General features: G+C 42.1%; 1 long non-coding RNA gene and 1 pseudogene across 1 annotated transcript; one reads left to right on the top strand and one right to left on the bottom strand.

Annotated features, from left to right (window-relative positions):
* Nucleotides 1-348: 348 nt before the first annotated feature.
* Nucleotides 349-4,583, bottom strand: LOC113024543 (general transcription factor II-I repeat domain-containing protein 2-like; annotated as a pseudogene).
* Nucleotides 4,584-17,044: 12,461 nt separating this feature from the next.
* On the top strand, nt 17,045-19,061 carry LOC113023367 (uncharacterized). The gene is made up of 3 exons (XR_003272560.1): nt 17,045-17,349; nt 17,931-18,106; nt 18,946-19,061. It is a non-coding gene; the product is annotated as an uncharacterized LOC113023367 (long non-coding RNA).
* The last annotated feature ends 3,040 nt before the right edge of the window (nt 19,062-22,101 follow it).

Genomic DNA, 22,101 nt, shown 5'->3' with positions numbered 1-22,101 from the left:
AAGTTAGAAATATGAACATGCTGCCAAAAAACCCCAGAAAAAATGAATGAAAATTGTGCTTTTAAGTAAACGCTAAAATAACAACAAATCAAAACAATCAAAACAATGAGATTTTGTTGCTATTATGCCATATATTAAAAAAACAAAATAAACTTAAAATATTTTGCTCTTCATAAAAATGTCTCCTGTCAAAATGATACAAATTCAAACTATAAAATATGAACATGATGCAAAAAACAAATTGTAAATATAAATAAAATTTCTGCTTTTAAGCAAAAGTTAAAAAAACCCCCAACAAATCATAACATTCAATTTTCTTTGCTCTTATGCCATTTTGTCAGAGCTAGATCAGAAGCTAGCATCTTTTAAGATGACAAGCTCGTTCAAGTTTGGTGTGAGGTCTTGTGTTGTAGAGATTCTCAGGATGGACTGCAGGTGTTCATCAGTGAGACGACTCCTGTGTGCTGTTTTGTTAACCTTCAACACTGAAAACAGCTTCTCACAGAGATATGTGCTACCAAACATACATAAGGTTTGAGCCGCATGTAGACGGAGCTGGGGCATTGCTTCAGGAATGGAACAGTAAACTGTGCGGGCCCTTCAGTGTCGTACTTTGTCTTGAGTGTGTCCCATTACACTGCAGCTCCATCAGCTCCATCTGAATCTGCACAGGTGCAGTTTCCATGTCAACTGTAAATGGGTTGCGAAGCAGTTCGAAAATCTCTTTTTGTGCTTCTCTCACCCCAACCGGTCGCAGCAGATGGCCCCGCCCCTCCCTGAGCCTGGTTCTGCCGGAGGTTTCTTCCTGTTAAAAGGGAGTTTTTCCTTCCCACTGTCGCCAAAGAGCTTGCTCATAGGGGTCATATGATTGTTGGGTTTTTCTCTGTATCTATGAAGCGCCTTGAGGCGACTTTTGTTGTGATTTGGCGATCGTGGCCCAAGAGTTGGGTGTTCGTCTTGTAATTGGAAGGTTGCCGGTTCGAGCCCCGGCTCAAACAGTCTCGGTCGTTGTGTCCTTGGGCAAGACACTTCACCTACCGCCTACTGGTGATGGCCAGAGGGGCCGATGGCACGTTATGGCAGCCTCGCCTCTGTCAGTCTGCCCCAGAGCAGCTGTGGCTACAACTGTAGCTTGCCTTCACCAGTGTGTGAATGTGAGAGTGAATGAATAGTGGTATTGTAAAGCGCTTTGAGGGGTCCCGAAAAGCGCTATATAAATGCAATCCATTATTATTATTATTATATATAAATAAAATTGAATTGAATTGAATTGAATTGAATTGAACCAAACCAAAGTGCCGTGCGAACTCAGTGCGCAGTGCACTCAATTTATCAGCAATGTCCGCATTTGGGAACACTGTTGCACTGACTTGGTTCAACATTACTTGGCTACAGGGAAAGTGAGGCAAGTTGCACTGGTGCATTTGTGACTCCCATAAGAGCAGCTTCACTTGAAATGTCTATACTGCATCATACATGCCATGTCCATGAACTGACAGATTTCCTTGCTGAGCTAAAAAACTCTATTGAGAACTTTCCCCAACTCAGCCAACGGACCTCTGTATGATGAGAAATGTCGGCAAACTCTGAATCTATTTCCTCCATAAAAGACTGAAATTGCTCGGATAAAATTTACAGTTTGTGTTATGGTGCTCATTACATGCTCCATTTTTAGGACTTTACCACACAGCGTTTCCTGTTGTATGACACAGTGATATGCTGTTAACTCACCAGTACAGTTCTCCACCTGCATCTTTACTTGCATCCTGCCGACTAGTCCACTTTTTTGTAAGTCCAACAAGTTTGTCCCAGGGCAGTTTCATGTCAGTTACACTTTGACATATGTTTTCAAAAATGTATTTTCCTGTCATTGTCCAGTGCATTGATTTAATGTCCTCTGTAACGCGCAAATTTGAGTCCACTCCACGGATGAAGATGGTCAGCTGTGTAATGTTCATCATGTCTGTACTTTGTTTCACAGCAAGAGAGTATGCAATAAAGTCTTTGCTTCTTTCATACAACTGTGTTCTTAAATCAGTGGCCGTCTCACAAACCCAATTAACAATCGTATTTCTGCTCAGGCTCACATTTGCCAAAATCTGCGTTTTGTCTGGACACAACACGTCACACACCTTCATCATGCAGCTCTTCAGAAACTTTCCCTTGGTAAATGATGGGGTTGATTTGGCTATCTCATCTATCACAGTAAAACTTGCTTTCACAACAACTTCACTTTGTGATTTTGCTCTGGTGAAAAACGTCTGCTGAGATGTCAGATTATTCTTTAGTTCTTCTACTTTCTGTATTTTCTGTTCTGCATTTAGGTTTTCTGGCTTATCCCGATGTTTTGTCTCAGAGCACCATCTTAAATTTAATTCCACATTAGCACACAAATAAGACACGTGGCATTAGGTACAGGCGGGAGGTACTGGCAGGCCAAGCGGAACACGGCTTGGCGAGTGATGAAAACAAAACGCGAATTTGGGAGGAGCAGGCCAAGGAAAAAGACTTTCAGGCTGCCTCAAAGAGATTTTGGCAAACTGTTAGATAACTTAGGAGTGGAAAAGTTCCAACTAAGGATATTGTTATGTAATGTAAGGAATACTGTGAGGACTTCTTCCCACAGACATGTCTTCCATAGAGGAATCCGATTATCTGGGGACTAGGGGTAAGGCTCGTTTATCACTGGGGATCAGGTCACTGAGGCAGTTAAATAACACCTTGGTCTAGAGCCCCTGGGTTTGCCTCTACAATGTTCATGGAGATGGTGAGTCCCATCTTCAGAAGGATGACTGTAGGGCATGCTCCAACCATCGGAGGACCACACTTCTATGCCAGGGTGCTTGAAAGGAGAGTCTCTGTTAGTTGAACCTCAGATACAAGAGGAATAATGTGATTTTCATCCAAGTCACCGAACATCGGACCATGTCTTTACCTTCTCTAGAAAATTTGAAATATGTGGTAAGTTATTATCTTAGTTCTATAGATTCTATACGTTCCAAATTATTATGCAAATTGTGTTTAAGTGTCATAAAGATTAAATAAGTTGTTTTTCAATTAAACCCATGGATGGAATTGTGCTCTTTGGATGATTGAAATCAATATTAGACACCTATGATCATTAGTTTGCCAGGTGAGCCCAATTAAAGGAAAAACTACTAAAGAAGGATGTTCCACATTATTAAGCAGACCACCATTTTCAAGCAATATAGGAAGGAAAAATGATCTCTCTGTTGCTGAAAAGCGTGAAATAGTTGAATGCCTTGGACATGTAATGAAAACGTCAGCTATTTCACGAAAACTTAAGCGTGATCACTATAATGTAAGAGATTTGTGGCTGAGTCACAGCACACATGGGTTCGTGCAGATAAAGGCACAACGAGGAAGGTTTCTGCCAGACAAATACATCAGGTTAAGAGAGCAGCTGCTAAAAGGCCATTACAAAGCAGCAAATAGATATTTTGAAGCTGCTGGTGCCTCTGGAGCCCTGCGAACATCAAAGTGTAGGATCCTCCAGAGACTTGCAATTTGTCATAAACCTTATATTTGGCCACCCTAACCAATGCTCACAAGCAGAAACGGCTGCAGTGGGCCCAGAACTACAAGAAGACTAATTTTCAAACAGTCCTGAGTGCCGTGCAACCCTGGATGTGCCAGATGGATGCAGTGGTGGATGGTTGGTGGACAGCTATCATGCCTCAACAGGGCTGCAACATCAGCAAGGAGGTGGTGGAGTCATGTTTAGAGCCGGAATCATGGGGAGAGAGCTTGGTGTGAAAAAGACCTCTGCAAAGTATGTGGAGTTTCTGACTGACCACTCTCTAGAAGAACTGTGCCTTCTGCAACAAAACCGTCTTCATGCAAGACAATGCACCATCTTATGCTACAAGGAACCTCTGCATCTTTGGCTGCTATCGGCATAAAAGAAGAGAAACTTATGGTGTGGCCCCCATTCTTCCCTGACCTCAATCCTATTGAGAATACGAGGGTGGGAGGCAGTTCACATCCAAACAGCAGCTCTGGGGGGCTGCAAAGACATTCAAGTAGAAACTTTCCAAAAACTTACAAGTTACATGGATGCAAGAATTGTAAAACTGATATCAAACAAGGTGTCCTATGTTAATATTTAACTTGACCTGTTAAGATGTTTTTGATTGAAATAGCTTTTGATTTCAGTAAAATTGATCTACTAATGCTGCAAATTCAACAAATGACCATTTTCAATTCTTTGCAACTATAAAATGTTTTGAAACTCTGTGTGCTAAAAAAAATCGACTGACTGTACTGCTGTCTTTATTGGCCTAGATTCTTAAAAAGAGAGATTTCTAATCTCACAAGTCTTATTTTTTCTTCCATGTCAGTTATTAATGGCCCGTTGGTATGTGTAATTTACAGCAAGGCTGAAGAATCCATGCCGGCAAGGGTGAGACTTTATTTTCATGGGCACACTATGCGGCCAATCACATCCAAAGACAGACTGGTATCATATCATTATGTGAAAGAAGGAAGGGGAGCAGACGCTCCAAGACTGCAAGTGTAGTGATACAGGCTGAGTACACAGAGAGAAATGGGAGCAGGGCCATTTTACAGTTCAGTATTGAAATACAATATCCCAAAAAGCTGATTCATCTGGACGTAGCGTTTTCAGTGGGAGAAACGTTTCGTCACTCATCCAAGTGACTTCTTTGGTCTCAGCTGACTGCAGGTTTCCCCAACCTTATAAACAGTACATTTGCATAATGACTGAAACTAGAACCACTAGGAGTGGAGCCAAACCCGAATACGGTATTCAGAAAGGTACAAATAACGTGTTTTTTTAAGAATACTTATTTTGAACAAATACTTAAAAAAATATTCATATTCGGGAACAAGAAAAACTTTATATCAAAAAGCTGAGTTTCCTTATGAGACCGCTGTGCATGACTAGATGAGTGATGTGTAAAAGAGGTGACTGACATGGGCTGCTCCACACAGCAACAGAGAAGGCTCGGCTGAGCGAAAAAAGGCTGAACTGCATCACTATTATTGTTGAATAGATTTTTTTATACCTTAACTGAGTTCCGGAGGTGGTTTATAACTTTCGCGAAGATCGGAAGATTATTCTATTACGCTGCATTACTGAAATAGGCTGTTGACAGAGTAACGTTAACGTTCGGTTTAAAAGGTTAAAACAATGCTTGTGTAGTTGTGTTGAATTTTATGCACTTGTGGGAGTTATATGGTACGTTTAAGTTAGTTTTGCAGACAGCAAGATGTGGGCTATAGAGTAATTAACTTTAGCATAGCTTCCTGTCACTCATTAACTTAGCTGAAACTCCCCACATGGATTTGGGCAATCAAACAGAAAAGAGTGTTGCTGTGTGGAAGCATTTTACAGCCAGTACTGCAGATTAAACCAAAGTGATATGTAATGTGTGCAAAAGTCAAATCAGCAGAGGCAGATATATCAAACATCTGGCAACATCTGCATAATCACATGCACTTAAAGCATCCTCTCCTGGTACTGTCTGCCAACTCCCCCCACAAGCATCAATCCCCCCACCAGCACCAATTCATCATCACAACCATGTCCTGCCCCTGCAAGTCAGTTTCGCTGTCTGTTCAGTGTCCTCCAACAAGGAGGTGGTGGGGTTCATAATCTTCACAATGGTATTTTATCAGTTGGTGGTTTAATCATGGATGAGGCAATTGCTGTTATTTTCTTTTCGATGATGTTCCTTGTTACATATTCATTGCTGGATTTATGGAAAAACATCAACTAATATTGCATATCCATAATTATTATAATGGATATAATTAAAGAACACTTACACTATAACGTTAATTCGAAGTTAAACGCAAAAAAACTTGATTATTATGCCTATTTAGAATTTTACTCGAATGCACATACAAATACTTTTCCACCCTCAACAAATACAAATACGCCTGCTTTGCACATCTCTAAGAACCACTGAATAAACAATCGGCTGGGAGGTTAGTTCCTTGATCATTAGTATGCAGATTGTCATGACCGTTGATGAACAACCACTAATCAATACTCACTCATCAAATGCCACTGATCAGTGGCCATGAGTACCATTCACAGAGAGTTGGGGAATAGCTGAAATCACAGCATTGTAAGATGGTGAAAGATGTACCCTTAGGTCCCCTCCTCGATTCAGAGATGGTCTTTCCCTTTTCACGTAAATGGCCTCCTTGACTCTGCGCTCAAACCAGCGTTCCTTCCTGTCCAGGATGTGTACATCCCCATCGCTGAAAGAGTGTCCACTGGCCTGCAGGTGTAAATAGACTGCAGAGCCCTGGCTTGACGAGGTATCTCTGTGTTGTGATATCTGCTTCGCCGAAGGTTGTTTGGTTTCCCTGATGTACAAGCCAGTTCTCAATAAAAGGCACTATAGTTTGCAAAAGGTACCTGAAGGAATCTTAGACCAAAACAAAATGTTCAGGTCTAATGAAACAAGAATTGAACTATTTAGCCTGAACGCAAGCATCAGATCTCTAGGAAAGTCAAAGTCAAAAAAACTTTATTTATCCCCAAGGGGCAATTAAGAGAGGAGAAACCCACTCATCACCTGGCCAATACCATCCCTACAATGAAGCATGATGGTGGCAGCATCATTTTGGGGATTTTTTTTTTTTTTTTTTTTTTTTTGGTTGCAGGAGCTGGGAGACCAGTCAAGGTTGAGTGAAAGATTAATACAGTGTAGTGGGGTTTGGTTTGAGGCTCAGCTGCAGGGGAGGGGTACAGCAGCATGTTCAGAGGACAGCGTCATTGCAGGTTGTGCAGCAGTATTGGTGGTGGGGGCAGCTGGGACATTTTCCCCAGGAATACACGCTTACAGAGGTCAGGCAGGTGTTCTGTGTTGCTGAGGGGTCAACACCCTCCCTCAGTCCAGGAGAGACGTGCAACGTTCTGGTAAGATGCTAGGTGGTATGGACTATGGTGGATATAGTGAATATAGCCGCCAGGCTATGATGGATTTGGGTTGCATGCAGACCCTGGTTCACCAAACCCTGGTTTGGCCCAGGACATTATTGGAGGCGGAGTGGGTGAAGGTTAGGTTTATGTATGGAGAGATTCATGAAACAAATATTAGGGCAAAAGCTAGTTGGGAAGTCAGCACATAGCCTGTGCCTGACGCTTCCTATAATTCGGGGAAGAGATTCGCCGGGGTTCAATAACTTGTTGTGGGAGGGCATGGGGATGCTTTAGCAACCTTTAGTGGAGTGTTTGTGCTGCTCACAGCATCAATGTGGTGTTGGGCGACACTGACTCTGAGGAGGAGCAGACAGCGGGGCCTTTTTGCTCCACAGAAGATTTTCCACTGGAGCAGTCTTGACAATACCCTAGACTCACCCTTCCACCAAGTGATAAAAATTTATGGTCACTTGGTGCGCCCTGAAGCAGCACGCACCTACTAGCACTTTAATATTGATTAAAGATAGGCTGTATCAAGTGAGTTGTGACACTCGCACAGAAGAACATACAATGTTGTTGGTGCCTAAAAGTCGCCAGGAAATTAACCTCTTTTTTTTTTCTATTTTTTTCAGTACAACCCCACGGCAAGGCACATTGGATATGTTAAACACACATAGATATCACTTATTATTTGCTCTGGTAGACTTCTGGTATCTGCCTTTTTTTAATGAGGGACCACAATATTCATAGCTCTATGCAATGAGGATGTAACACTACTTCTAAAATAGTCTGAAGAAGCAAGATTTATGTAATTGCTCTGCATTGTGTTGACACTTGGCACTGAAAAAGACAATAGTGCCAGAATGACTTCTTTAAACTTGCTTACTTTACATAGATGCACTCTAATGACCTTTATTTCCCACTGCTGTGTAGTCAATTACTGTAAATTTACATTTTATTATTAAATAATCAGCCAACAGAGGATTTACAGGGAATATTGTTATAGTAAACCACTAACCAACCAATAATAGAAAACCTGCTGTACCTCCTGAGCCACAGCCATGCAAAAAACAAAACAAACAAAACATGTAACGCATGCACATGTAACTACTGGTCCGATCAGCGAGAGAACCAGAAAAATAATAGATTCCAACACTGTTTTAGCAATAGCCAGTCTATTGACATTTATTTCGACTGATAAATGAAAATTGAATGAATGACAAAGATAAGAATGTTGTCACCTGATTGGATCTGTAAAAATATAATCTTATTTTGCTGTGATATTTTTTCAATTTGTCACCAGTTGGTTCCAGCATTTCTCCATGCAACATAAACTATATTTACCGCTTACGTGGCCTTTGCTACTTTTGTGCGCTTCATCCTTTTCCGCCTCATGAGGGTCACCTGAGGCCTCTTCAAGCCTGCGATCAGTAGCAGCAACCTGGGCCGCGACTTGGTGAGCCAGCTTCTCAGTAGCGTCCCCTTGGGAAACCTGTAGAAATAGCAATATATTACAGCATGGAGAGCCACACAGCACTTTTTCATGCTTTCTAATTTTTTCTTCTTTTTAATACATAAAAGATTAACAAAAAAAAGATAGTATAATGTTTTTCCAAATCTCTTTAGCAGCATTTATTTAGTATACCTTAATTCATAGATGGATAGATAGTAAAGCATGTAAAATTTATTCATATTTGGGCCTGATCCTTGGGGTGGACCAATTATTTGGCACGGCGTGTTATGGGGTTTAAAAGCCACAGAGATCTACAGTCCTTCTGATTAATTGCTCCCTCCATAATTCCTCTTCTACACCACTGCAATCGGGAAATATAAAATATTTAGGTATTAATGTTTCTCCCAAGCTTGAAGATCTAACTAAATTAAACCATATCCCACTTTTAAAGAAGGTAGAAGATGATCTGGCTAGATGGAAATGTCTACCCATATCACTCATGGGAAGGGTTGCCGCTATAAAAATGATGGTCTTACCAAAAATAAATTATTTATTCTCAATGATCCCAACTAAACCGCCACAAGATTGGTTCAGATCTCTAGATTCATGTATGTCCAAATTCCTTTGGAAAAATAAACCTCCACGTATAAGCTTAAAAACACTACAAAAGACCAAGGATAAAGGAGGATTAGAACTGCCTAACTTTCAGCACTACTTCTTAGCCAACAGGCTTCAGTTTATCTCAGGATGGCTAAAACACACCCTCTTAGATGAACCTTGGCTAGATGTAGAACAAGCACTTTGCAATAATCTAGAGCTTATCAGCTCAAACATCCAACGACATGAATGCTTCAAAAGCGTCAACATCAGCTCTTCTCTGACAGCATGGTGGGAGTTTCTAAAATTGACGGAGTCTTCATTAATCCCATGCAAACGTACACCTATCTGGAACAACCCTGACATATTATAAAACAATAATATGATAAACTTTTCAGATTGGAGTGGTAAAGGAATCAAATACTTAGAACATATACTAGAAGGAACAGAATTTATTCCATTTGACAGACTGGTTACACAATATGGGATCAACAAGAAAAGATTTTTAGAATATCAACAAATTAAATCCATAGTAAAAAAGAAATTTAAACCGGGTCAAGTTGAACTACAAACACCACCAAGTGTGGTTCAATTTCTTACTCTTAAAACCCCCAAATTACTATCCAAAATATACAGAATGCTTTCTAAAACAGATGAATCAATATCACTTCCTATTGCAAAATGGGAAGCGGATTTATCAGTTAACTTAGACCTAAACTTCTGGTCTCAGATTTGCTTAAAAACCTTTCATCTAATTAGAAATCCCAGTCTTCAATTAATTCAATACAAAATATTACATAGAGTGCACTATACAGGTCATCGGATGTTCAAGATGGGCTTTACGTCTACCAACAACTGCTCACACTGCCAAACCAATTCAACAGACAATTACATCCACGCTCTTTGGTTCTGTCCACCAGTTCAGAGGTTTTGGCGCGAGATATGTGAAGACTTATCAAAGTGTCTGAAATGTAACATTCCAACTTCCCCCTTAGTGTGTTTGTTGGGCAGCTTAGATAATGTCACTTCAGAAAAGAATATCGCCCATATGGTTTTCACTGCCCTATGCATAGCCAAGAAAACAGTCCTCATGAACTGGAAAAATAAAAATAACCTTAATTCTAACCAATATAGAAATTATCTATTAGATTACATTAGTCTTGATACAGCCTCTGCCACCACATCAGATCAATTGCTCTGGGCTCCTTTGATCAGCTCCATCACCTAGCGGGGGTGGGGGGTCATAGTTTGATCCCGCCTATGCTGTTGTGATTGGTGTGGGGGTAGGGACAGGCTTAGGGCGTCGGGGGGTTCCCCAGGAGCATCTTCCTTGGAGGGCTCAACCCGGGGTAGCGGTCATGGCCTATTAAGGGCTCTGTTGGCTCTTAGGTGACGGTTTCCTCGTGGATGCGTGCAGCGGGGCTAGGGGAGGGTCTGTGCTGACGGACGTGGGTTACTGACCTGGTAGCCTGCCCTGGGGGGGGGGTCCGGGACGGACGTGGGGTTGTAGGGGTGCTCCGTCTCCGGGCTGGGGCCCTGGCTGGGCCTCGGGGGCTTGGGTCCTGGTTGGTGTGTTGCTGGGGTTGTGGGCGGGTGGGTGTATGGGGGCCCAGCCCTGGCGCAGAGTGCCGCCGGTGCATCGAGCCACCTGGGGGGCTCTTCGACTGGTGGGGGAGGTTGTTACATCTTGCAGGGGCTTTCCTCTCTTCAGGAACTCACTCTGCAGGAGGGGGAGATACAGGAGAGGTGGAGGAAGATCTCAGGCTGGGCGTCTATTGTCTTATGTAGTCTGGAAGATGAGTGGAGGAAGGGGTGGGTGCAGTTTTCTCTGTGGTGGGGTCAGGCGGCGCTGCTGTACTGGGCCCCGGTCCGGATGGGCCTGGGCCCCCGTTCCCTGGTGGGTTGCAGAGTATGGGGGTGCCTACTGGGGTCAGCGGGGGAGCTGGCCCCAGGGAGGGGTCACTTGCCCCTCCCTTCCTTCCCTCCCCATCTCCAGCTGCCTCCCTCTTCCCGCTCCACCACAATCACCCACACATGCAGGGCCTTTCCGGTAAAGATATGTCACCAGGGTGCAGGGGAGGTATTCCCCCCCCCCCCTCTGTCCCCTTCTGGCTGCCTTTGCCTCAATTTTGTCTCACAACTTAGACATTCACATTACTCACTATAGGATCTTGGGGGTGGGCACGCTACACGGACTCCAAATTACCATCAGGGTGTACACCTCACCCCTGGCGTCGTTGCCCACCTCTCAATTTTAAATACACGTAGACATTGAGGGCTAGCAGGAGGGACTATGCGCTTACCTGCTGCTCTCTGGCAGGTAGCTCCATGCCCTCCTGGGTTTTAAATGCACCTTAGAACACACATGCATCAACACTACATATGAGCGGGTGGAGAGAGGTTTGGAGTCTTCACACACCCCCGTTCTCTGCGGCCTGCTGGAGCGGGGGGGCTAGGAGGAGGAGTTGGCTGTCCGACTGGGGTCTGGAATGTGGGGCCTCCCTGCTGCTGCGGAGTCGGGGCGGTCTGCCTCCCCCCACCGCAGGGAAAAGGTTAACACTACCTGGGTCTGGGTGCAGTTTCCCCCTCCAGGGGCAAGGGTACCTAGACCCGGGGCTTAGAGTACGCTTGGGGAATGTGATTGTGTGTACAGCGTCTCTTCATGTCTGTCTCCACGTTGGGTGAGTGTTGAGTAATTGCATATGAGAGCATGAGGGTGGGAATGGATGTTTGCATCTGTGTGTGCCTGTATGTCTGTGTCTATATGTCAGGTCGGGTATCAGACGCCACCTCTTTGGGGACATCCCAGGCCCTCCAAGGTATGGAGGCCTATCTCCCCCACCACTCCCCCTGCCAGTGGCAGACGCCCTCAGACATCGGTGCGTTGGTGGGTCTTTGTGTCCGGGGATGGGCGTCCAGGTGCACACCGGCTCACTCCTTGGTGGCTGCTTATCGGGGCCTAGAGCCTTGGGCTCGCTCGGGCCACTTCGGGGGTGGGGTGCCCTCGGCCTCTCGGCCTGGGGCTCGGTCACTCAGGCACAGCTGGCTGCCGGCGGAGCTCACGGGCGCGTCACTGCAACTCCCCCTGGCTTCTGCTCCGCGGCTGCTGAGTGACCCCTCATCTGGGACTCTCCTCAGCTCTTTCTGGGACAGTGGCGCGGCTGCCCCTCTGTTGGTCTTCCTTGGTCTCTTGTGTTCTGGGGGCCTCTGGATGTCTGGAGTCTTGATCTCCTCCATACCTGCTTCATGCCCTGGGGGACGGGGCTGAGGCTCCCCACACCCTCTAACAGATCATTACATGAAGCAACCTTTTAAATACATGCAAGTGTACACACGGGTGCTCACACACACAAATGACACCCTTTTTGGCTCCTACCTCAAAGCACACTGTGCGCTGTCGATCTTACGTGCTGCACAATAATGTTTAATATTTAGTATTTACCGTTATATTCCCATATATCACAGGTGTCGAACTCCAGGCCTCGAGGGCTGGTGTCCTGCAGGTCTTAGATCTGTCCTTGATCCAACACAGCTGATTTAAAGGCTAAATGACCTCCTCAACATGTCTTGAAGTTCTCCAGAGGCCTGGTAATTAACTAATCATTTGATTCAGGTGTGTTGACCCAGGGTGAGACTTAAAATCTGCAGGCCCTCGAGGCCTGGGGTTCGACACCCCTGCCATATATCATTGTGATGTTGTTTATTCTATTGCTCTCGTTTTCTTCTGCTTGTTTTCTTTTTTCATTCTCAACAGGTGAAATTAAAAAAGTATCTACTGTTATCTACTGTTATTGTGATGGTGTTGTTTTTATTATGTTGCTCTTTGTTGTTTGTTTTCTCTTCTGGTTTTTTATCTCCATACAGGTGATCCAGGTGTTTTGTTTGTTTTTTTTCTTCCCCCCTTTCTCACCATCTCTTCTCCCCTCTATTTTTCTTTCTCTCCCTCTCTTTCATTCTTTCTCCTTGTCCTATCCCCCAATCATGTCTGTCCCGTCTTTAAAAAACGAAAATAAAATAAATACATAATTATAATAAAGGTCAATCAAATGGACCAATATGGCAAGGCCATGATGATCCACTTGGTAAGTAAATCCACTTGGCATCTTTCTTGGCCTTCAGACAACAATTCTGATGGCTAAAGATCCAAACGGGACAGGCAAAAAAAAAAAAAAAAAAAGCCACCGTGTTTATAAAAAATGCATCTCAGCTGCTCCGATACTCCTGACACATATGGGATCACTACAGGTTTTCGCTTAGGCAGCGGTTGTCCTTCTCTCCTGGATCAGCTGGAGCTTTCTTTGGTGCTTTCCCAGCTTTGACAAATGTCCAGCTGGGATAACCACATTTACTCAGGGCCTTCTTGATGTGATGTTCTTCTGCTTCCCTGTCTGCTGTGTCTGTTGGGATGTGTTTGCTCTGTGTTGTAGCATCCTGATGACACCCAGTTTATGCTCCAGTGGATGATGAGAGTCAAACCTTAAATACTGATCCGTATGTGTAGGTTTACGGTACACATCAGCTTTTAGATGTCCCCCATTACAGATGGAAATCTCAGAGTCTAAGAAGACTAACCTGCCATTTTTCATATCCTCACTGGTGAATTTGATGTGTCAATCCATGGAGTTAATGTGATCCGTGAAATGTGGTACATCCTGAGATTTGATTTTACCCTGGTGTCACCCTGAATCAATGGCTTGGTGGTGTTCCAGGGTAGGATAGCAAAGCCCTCTTTTCCACTTCTTCCATGTACAAATTGCCCACGATGGGTGAAACTGGGGAACCCATGGCACACCCATGTTTCTGCCTGTAGTACTGACCCTTGTATGTGAAGTAGGTGGAATTAAGACACAGTTCATAAGGAAACACATTTGGTCGGTGCTGAGAGTGGTCCTGTTGCTGAGGTTGGGGTCATCCTGTAATTTTTTATGGACTACCTCAGTGACTGGAACACAAGTGAAGAGAGATGTAACATTGTCCGAGACCATAGTTTCATCTGCCACCATAATGACACCTCTCACCTTCTCAACAAAATCCAACGTGTTCTGTTGCTATGTTCAGATGGTCAATTTTGGGGAGTTCAAAACCAGTTTTTTTAAGTAATGCTCAAGCGACATTGAACTGTCAAATATGACATCCAGTTTCCTGAGATTCAAAAGAACCCAAGAGCCCAAGAAGCTTGGTATCACCAAATGTCATCAGCATCACTCAGCTATCCTGTTTTCCCTGCTGCTTGGGACAATCTTCTGGCGAAAGCTCTCTGAGGCTACACTACTTTCAGCTGCACCGTCTAGTGGACCCTGGCTAGCTACAGGTTTTTCAAGGGTGTGGAGCCGGGTCTCCAATTCTTGTGTCTGTGAAGGTCCTCAGTCATCCAGGTCATAGTAGCCATAGGAGCTTGGAAAGAAAAGCATCTGGACTTCTTTAAATCCTCCATACATGGTAAGGGGCTTTCTTATGATGTCAGTGGCATCTTCTTTGCCCATCTTATTATCCCAGCAGGGGATCTGATGCCTGTCAGGGCATAGGTATTGTCCAGATCTTGTTCTTCCCATGACTCAGGACTTGGCTTCCTCTCTACACATATATGGTTGGTGCAGCCTCTTCGTGATTTCCTTTTGCCTACAATGATGCCGTTTGGTAGAATGATCCATTAGACTACACAGTCTACAGCAATGACATTTCAGTGTTGTCTCATTTTAATGTGACATTTGTTGTATTCTGTATCCATCTCTAATAATCGGCTGTTTACCACAGACCTTCAGAGAGCCCTGATGAAGGGTCTTAAGTTCCTGTTGATCTTGTACAGTTTTATGCATTCCAGGATCCACGTGTGAGACCCACAGGCTCAGCTTCACTGCTTTTCCTTGGAAATGTGGTGCCATTTACTGAGTGGGTCTTTGTTGTTTGACCTAGCTGGACTAAAATAAGAAAATCTACCTGTTAGCTGTAATGTTAGGGTTTGTAGAAGACTATGAATGAGGACTGTGGAGATGAGAGTCTGTGTAGGTCACCAGACTGACAAGTTGGAGTCTGACAGTAGGATTTCCCCCCCTCGGGCCGGGTCTACTGAGCTGCACAATCAGCTGGCAAACCACATGTTCGCAAGACACACTCAGAGCTGTTTTATGCAGTAACATAGTCTTGTTTAGCAAGCAGAACCAAGCAGTACACAACACAACAGTTTACTACATGCACATCAAACAACAAACATCACTATATTTCCTAACATCCATCAGCATGTTTGCAGGAAAAAAAATCTCAATGTTACACTCTTCCTCCCTTACATTTGGGCTTTGCTTCTCCTCATTTCTAATATCCAGTAACCGTGTCAGTGAGGTGATGTGAGAGAAAAAAAGGTCTCCAATATATATATATATATATATATATATAACACCCAGCACGCCCCTGCGGGCGGTTTATCCTTCAAGCTCGGGTCCTCTACCAGAGGCCTGGGAGCTTGAGGGTCCTGCGCAGTATCTTAGCAGTATCTTATATATATATATATATATATATATATATATATATATATATATATATATATATATATATATATATATATATATATATATTACAGTTCTTATCTTTCACTTTGTTTGTAGTTCAACAATTTGGACAAATAACCAACTGACCAATCCCATTCTCACCTATCGCTGTTTTTCTCTGAGTCAGAAATAGAAAATAGGGCAGCACCTTGAAAAGAAACACTCCTCACCGAAGTACCATCATAGCAAAGGATTTAGCATGCTTAAGACTCCAGCTTCCCATTCTTGACAATCAAGCAGCAGTTTGTCAATATAAGAGCTGTGCAGTACCATGAAGCACCTGCAACCTTTGTGTCTTTATATGAGTTGAGACCTGCTGGGCACAATGGAAAAAAGGAAAAAAAAAACCCTCCCAATTGTTTTAACTTTGTGCTGCCCAAGCACACTGAAATCAGCCAAAGAGAAATCTAGCAACGTTCAGACCGAGAAGAGTCTTGCTGACACCATTGTTGTCGCCTGCTGGGCTCAATGTTAAATGTACCGAGGGTAACTGTTTGTGTTGTCCCCCCCAATCTTTAGTCTTCATCCATTTCATTGTCTTCATCTGATTATTTCTTGTTTAGCTTCTTTCTCTCTTCAAGTGCTCCTATAGGCTTCAGAAAGTGAGGGAAGTTGCATCTTTACTTTAAAATGAGTTATGTAAAGCCATCTAACTAAACATCTTCAGTACAAAACCTCTTGACTCATCTCAATCATTTTCTCCTTTTATTTGTTTAATCTTAAATTGTAAATTATTTTAATCCCTACCCAAGCCTACTACATCTTCCGCCTTCACAACAGCTGTTTTTTACTGCCTGGTTGCCAGCATACTTAAGAAATCAGAGGAACCAGTTAATATTCTCCTTGTTTGTCCAAGATGTAGCAGATAGCAATAGCAGCTCATTATTATCTGACAATAATCTGGCTGGGCAAATCATGAGCAGCAATGTCACAAAAGCTCCCTTCTGTCTGTTACAGCATGAAAAGAACCATTCATCTTAAAGAGAGAACTATTACTAAATTGTTTAAAATTATAAGCAGATCTACAAGTTTACAGGACTGTCAAACCAGAACACATGCGCCAAATTCATCAGGAGTTCTCACTCTGAATCTCTTAAATAGTTTAAAAGTTAGCAGTTTTAAACTGCAGGAATCCCAGTCATTGTTATTCATATCCAAGCAGTTTCTTACCTAATCATTCAACCTAGCAGTATTCCCTACTTCTGCATTACAAACACAACAGAAATAAGTCCTTACCAGTTGACCCCACACATTTGTTAGGTTATGCCCCCGGCAGCCCTGCAGAGGTAGATATATGATCCCCACTGCAGTTTTTTCCTCACACACCAGAAGGTTCAGCCAGGATGCAAAAACAAGTCTGATAACAAACAGAAGGCCTTGACCTGTTCAGGTGGTGTGTATGTGTGTTGGGGTGGGGGACAGGGGGTAGTGGCATACACACACACACACACACACACACACACACACACACACACACACACACACACACACACACACACACACACACACACCTCTGTAGGGGCAAAGGCGTACTTTAAAAAGGCGGGCCCACTCAGCAATTCTGACTGCAAATGGCAATGGGTGATCCCGAGCTCAGCTAGCCTGTTGACAAGTTAAGCCAAATATGCAAGTGAAATGCTGCCTTTCCTATTTTTAACCTGAAAATAAGTTTGAAGTAGCGATGGACTGAACTGAACTCTGCATTCATTCAACTGATTTCAATGCATTTGGAGAGTTTAAAAATGAAAACTGTTCAGCTTTTTCTGTGCTCTTTGTGGAATGTGACGGTTATCAGGGCCAGATACAGTAAAACTCCAGAAGAAATATCCACGCCGCTGGTAAGCTAAAGATGAAAGTAGTGAAATGTGAAACCAATTAAATTGCTTGTTTCAAATATTCGAAACATTTGACATCTAAGTATTTTTGCATTTAATTCCTAATTGCTTAAACAGATTGTTAAAGTTTAATGTCAAGATGACTACAATGACTATGTTATAAAATAAGTTTCACTAATTACTATGCGTTTAGGTAGCAGCTTGATTACTAAAGTTTTGAAGCAATAGCAATCCTGAGTTTAAAGAGTTCAAAAACACTCAAATTTAAGCTCACTAGAATGTTGTGCTGGAGACACTAAAGTATCTTTTTCAAACTATTGCCAGTGTGTACATTCTTATTTCCATATGAGTTATTGTGTTCGTGTTCATGTTCATCTAGCTAAAACACTTTTTCAAGTTAAAGTCAAAGAAAATGTCACCACTGTTAAGATTATACTGCCAAATATTCTTACCAAAGCAACACATTTTAGACCTGCACTATTCAGTGTCTGTCTTAAAATTAAACAATAAACTTTAAATATATATTTTGGTACTGTGAAACTACTACTTTTATTTATACATCTTTTTATTTATCCATCCATCAGACCATCCATTTTCGTCTGCTTATCCAGGACCATATCATGGGGGCAGCAGCCTCAGCAGATAGGCTCAGACCTCCCTCTCCCCAGGCACCTGAGAAACATCACAGCAATCCCAGACCAGGCGAGATATATAAACTCACCAGCATGTCTTGAGTTGGAACACCACAGGAGGCGCCCAGGTGGCATCCTTGTCATCCTTTATACATATAATAAGCTTATTTTCCAAGTGTCTAATTGATTTTTAAAATGTCCCTGGTCTAAGAAGAAGTAACCTGCAGGAAGTGGAAGCTGTTCATTTGTAGCCCTCTAGACCATGCTATGGCATGAGTATAATACAGAAAGGATGGAAAAACGGGAAGTTGGTTGTAGATGTATTTTTTTCTTCTCAGTCTGAGAGGATGACCCTCTTGTTTGTTCTCTGCTGCAGTGAGGAGGAGGATTGGCACTGCAATACAGATCATCAGTTGAGGAGGAGAAAGAGGAAAGTGGGAACAGGGAACAAGAGAGGGAGGGGGCTTTGCAGAAAGCTTTTTTTCAAGGGTGAGGTTATGGGGATCCCTGCTGGAATAGAAAAGATTCAGAAAAAAAAGATCCAGAAAAAGGAAAAGTAAGCAGAGCTTGGCCCAGAAACAAAGAGACAAGCTGGATGCGGATCTAAAGCAGGCTGTGATTTTATGTTGCAACTGATTTCATTAGTGACATTTCTGTTGTATTCAGGGATTATACATAATAATTATATATTCCACCCTGAGGAGTAGTCCGCTTTTCTCCCTGTTTAGACCTAGACCAAACAGTATTGTTAGCTGTTAATATAAAGACTTGCTTCTGACTTTATAACTTAAAGCAAAATTTGGAAACTTAAAGTTATTTTCTTATTTACATATGGCTTAATAATGATCCTTATTGCTGTTTTAGAGGAGCGGTGCTTCAAAGGATAGTTGCAGATTTCTGTCAGAATCTGCAGATTATACAGTACAAATAAAATGTTAACGTTTCTCCAATACTGTCTTCCCAACAGTTTCACTGACATCTACACGGGATGGCCAGGAAGCGTTTGCGATGTCTTATCGGGCACTTCTCCGACGCTGATAATTGGCGTCTGTCCTGTGTCAGTGACATAAAAGACAGATTTAATGCGACATGACCATTCAAACAGCAGTCTAAAACTTTTAAAACATCAGATATGCATCGGATTCAGTACCACATACAAAAGTGACCCAGATCGGATTTGAAAATATTGGATTTGTGCCGTTCACACTGTGATACCATGATCGGATGTGGGTCGCATAGGGTCATTTGATGCGCTTTCGCCTGCAGTGTGAACGTAGTCTAAGAGGCTCTAATGTAAGTATCCTGTTAATGCTGGTGGTGTCAGTTACACAGGAATGCATTTGTTACTTGGAAATTCTGACACCACTTCACATTTAAAGAAGAAAGGGATGGGCAAAATCTGACCGTGGGATGCATACTCTGTTTGCCAGCAACCAAGCTGCTCTCGGCATCAAAAGACTCCACCTCCAACCTAAAGAAACATCTGGGAGTAAGATGTTTTTTTAAAAACTAACGTTGACCACACATGAACAGGCCCTAAACACCATGGAGATGCGCATGCTCTGATGGAGCTTGGGAATTACAAGACGGGACCGTGTTACGAACAAAGACATACGGAAGCGAATAGGCGTAGCCCCAATTAAGGAAAAGATGCTTGAGTCCCGCCTGAGGTGTTATGGACACGTGATTCGAAACGATGAGAACTCTGTAGAAAAAACGGCTATGATGATCGACCCAGAAGGATGCACCTAACAGGTGGGACCAAATGTTTGGTCACACCTGGTAAGACCAAAGGTGGGAAAAAAAACAGCCAAAGGCTGGACAAAAATCCCATTGATTAAAATGAAAATGTTCATCAACGTCAGAAAAAAATTATTTTGCAAAGTGAATAATCAACAAAAATAAATTGTATTGAAACATTCAACACAATAACTCTTATACAGTTATCTATTTAAAGTTGGTTTTGTCTTTTTACCTTTAAAGACTTTAACTGAAATACATTAAGTCGCAACAAAAGGTTTCTACTTCTATCTGTGTCTGTTACTGTGAGCAACAACGTTCTTCTTCCAAAAAATACACAGCAAAGATACAAGTACAAGGTGTCTTGATGACATTTGATGTGATTTTATCAATATTCTTTGTGCTGATACAGTGTTAGTTCATAACAAGTGAAAAATGGAAACAGACCTAACAACAAACAAAACAAAATCTATCTATTTATTTATTGTTATGATCGTCATGCACAGGTGACAGTCGCAACATATATGTGACTAACAGAAAATGGTAAAGTTTAGAGAAGAGGCTTCAGATATCCAGCCAGGTAACAAGTAACAGTAGTGAAGTAACAAGGCATTCAGCTAGATTTAAGCATTTCCTTTAGAAAAACACATTTCAGACACAAGCTTCATGCAGGGATGACAATCAAAATGCATCAGTGTTGATAGCAGTTTCCCCGCAGGACAACATGACCTTCACAACTTCACACAAATAACAACCAGTCTCTCCATAAACACAGCATATAGGACAATGGTTGCATATTATGACATATTATCACACTGAGAGAGGACACACCAGATACCAAGTTGGGATACATACATCTCAGGTTATTATTTAGACAAGTCAAGAGGTACATTTTTGACATTTTTTGAATGACACACTTTATTTTCTGTGCCTTTAAGTAATTCTTTATCAAATTTGTCATGAAGCCTGACATTTGAAATTTTACTGTAAAGTTTTCATTTAAAGTTTATAGTTGGCACAGTTTTAGTGTTTTCTTCATGCTTGCAGACAACACAGAGCTTACATAATTTACATAATTTCCTAGGGATTAATAAAGTAGTCTGATGCTGATTAAAGTTGCAGAACAATATATGCATGATGCATTCTTTAATAAAGGCAATATGTCTATGTTGGTTCTCAATCATCCAGGTAATGGTAGTCTAGGCAGCGTGGAAAGAAAATTAAATAAGTCCAGTTGCTTTCTTTCCAAGCTAATAGAGACATTTAAATGATGTGAGGAAAAGTTCAGTGAATAAACACCTTCTACAGCTTAGTATGAAAGAATGTACCACATGTGCATTCTGTTTTGTCAGTGGAGACCCTTGTTTACAATACAGACAATACAGTTTACAATTTATGTGGACACATGATGTAAAGCTTACACTTCAATTTGTTCAACTGCATGGTCCTGTGTGCTGGAAAGTCCATATTTCTTCAGATATTGGTCAAAATTTGTATAATTAAAAGTTAATTATAGAAATAATTTTACTAGGTAATAGGTGATAATAGGTGTCCCTACCTACCATAGTAATGTGCACATCTACCTAAGGTTTGGCCCATCTTTGGCCATATTAGGACTTTCACTAGCTTACAAACAGTAATTAATGAGAAAAAGAGATGAAATCCAAACTGGAAGCTGGCTCCATAGTTGAGGGGCATGAAAGCTGAAGGCTCTGCCTCCCATTCTACTTTTAAATACTCTAAGAACAACAAGTAAGCCCACAGTCTGAAAGCAAAGTGCTCTTGTGGAGTGGTATAATACTATAAGGCCATTAAGATAAGATGGGGCCTGATTATTCAAGACCTTGTATGTGGTGAAAAGGATTTTAAATTTGATTATGGATTTAACAGGCAACCAATGAAGAAAAGCCAATATAGGACAAATATGCTCTCTCTTTCTAATCACTTTAGGTACAGTTCCTTCAGCAGTTTGGATAAACTGAAGGGTTTTAAGGGAGTTTTTAGACATCCTGATACGAACGAATTACAGTAGTCCAGCCTAGAAATATTTTAGAGATATATTGTGCAAATGGAAGAATGCCGCTACATATTTGTTTAATTTGCGCATTGAAGGACGTATCCTGGTCAAAAATTACTCCAAGGTTCCTCACACACACACACACACACACACACACACACACACACACACACACACACACACACACACACACACACACACACACACACACACACACTCACACACACAGATATATAATTTTTGTATTTTTATATTTTTAATGTTTTTAAAGTTAAGCACTTCGATCAGTCCTTGACCTTCAACAACCATGACCTTCACCTTTAGCACAGTTTAGATGAAAAATCATTAGCGCATTAGTGTGTGTAA

This window comes from Astatotilapia calliptera, chromosome 6, assembly GCF_900246225.1.
Source record: "Astatotilapia calliptera chromosome 6, fAstCal1.2, whole genome shotgun sequence".
NCBI classification, from domain to species: Eukaryota; Metazoa; Chordata; class Actinopteri; order Cichliformes; family Cichlidae; genus Astatotilapia; species Astatotilapia calliptera.
Note: the sequence above shows the minus strand (reverse complement) of the source record. Positions and strands in the feature narration are given on the sequence as shown.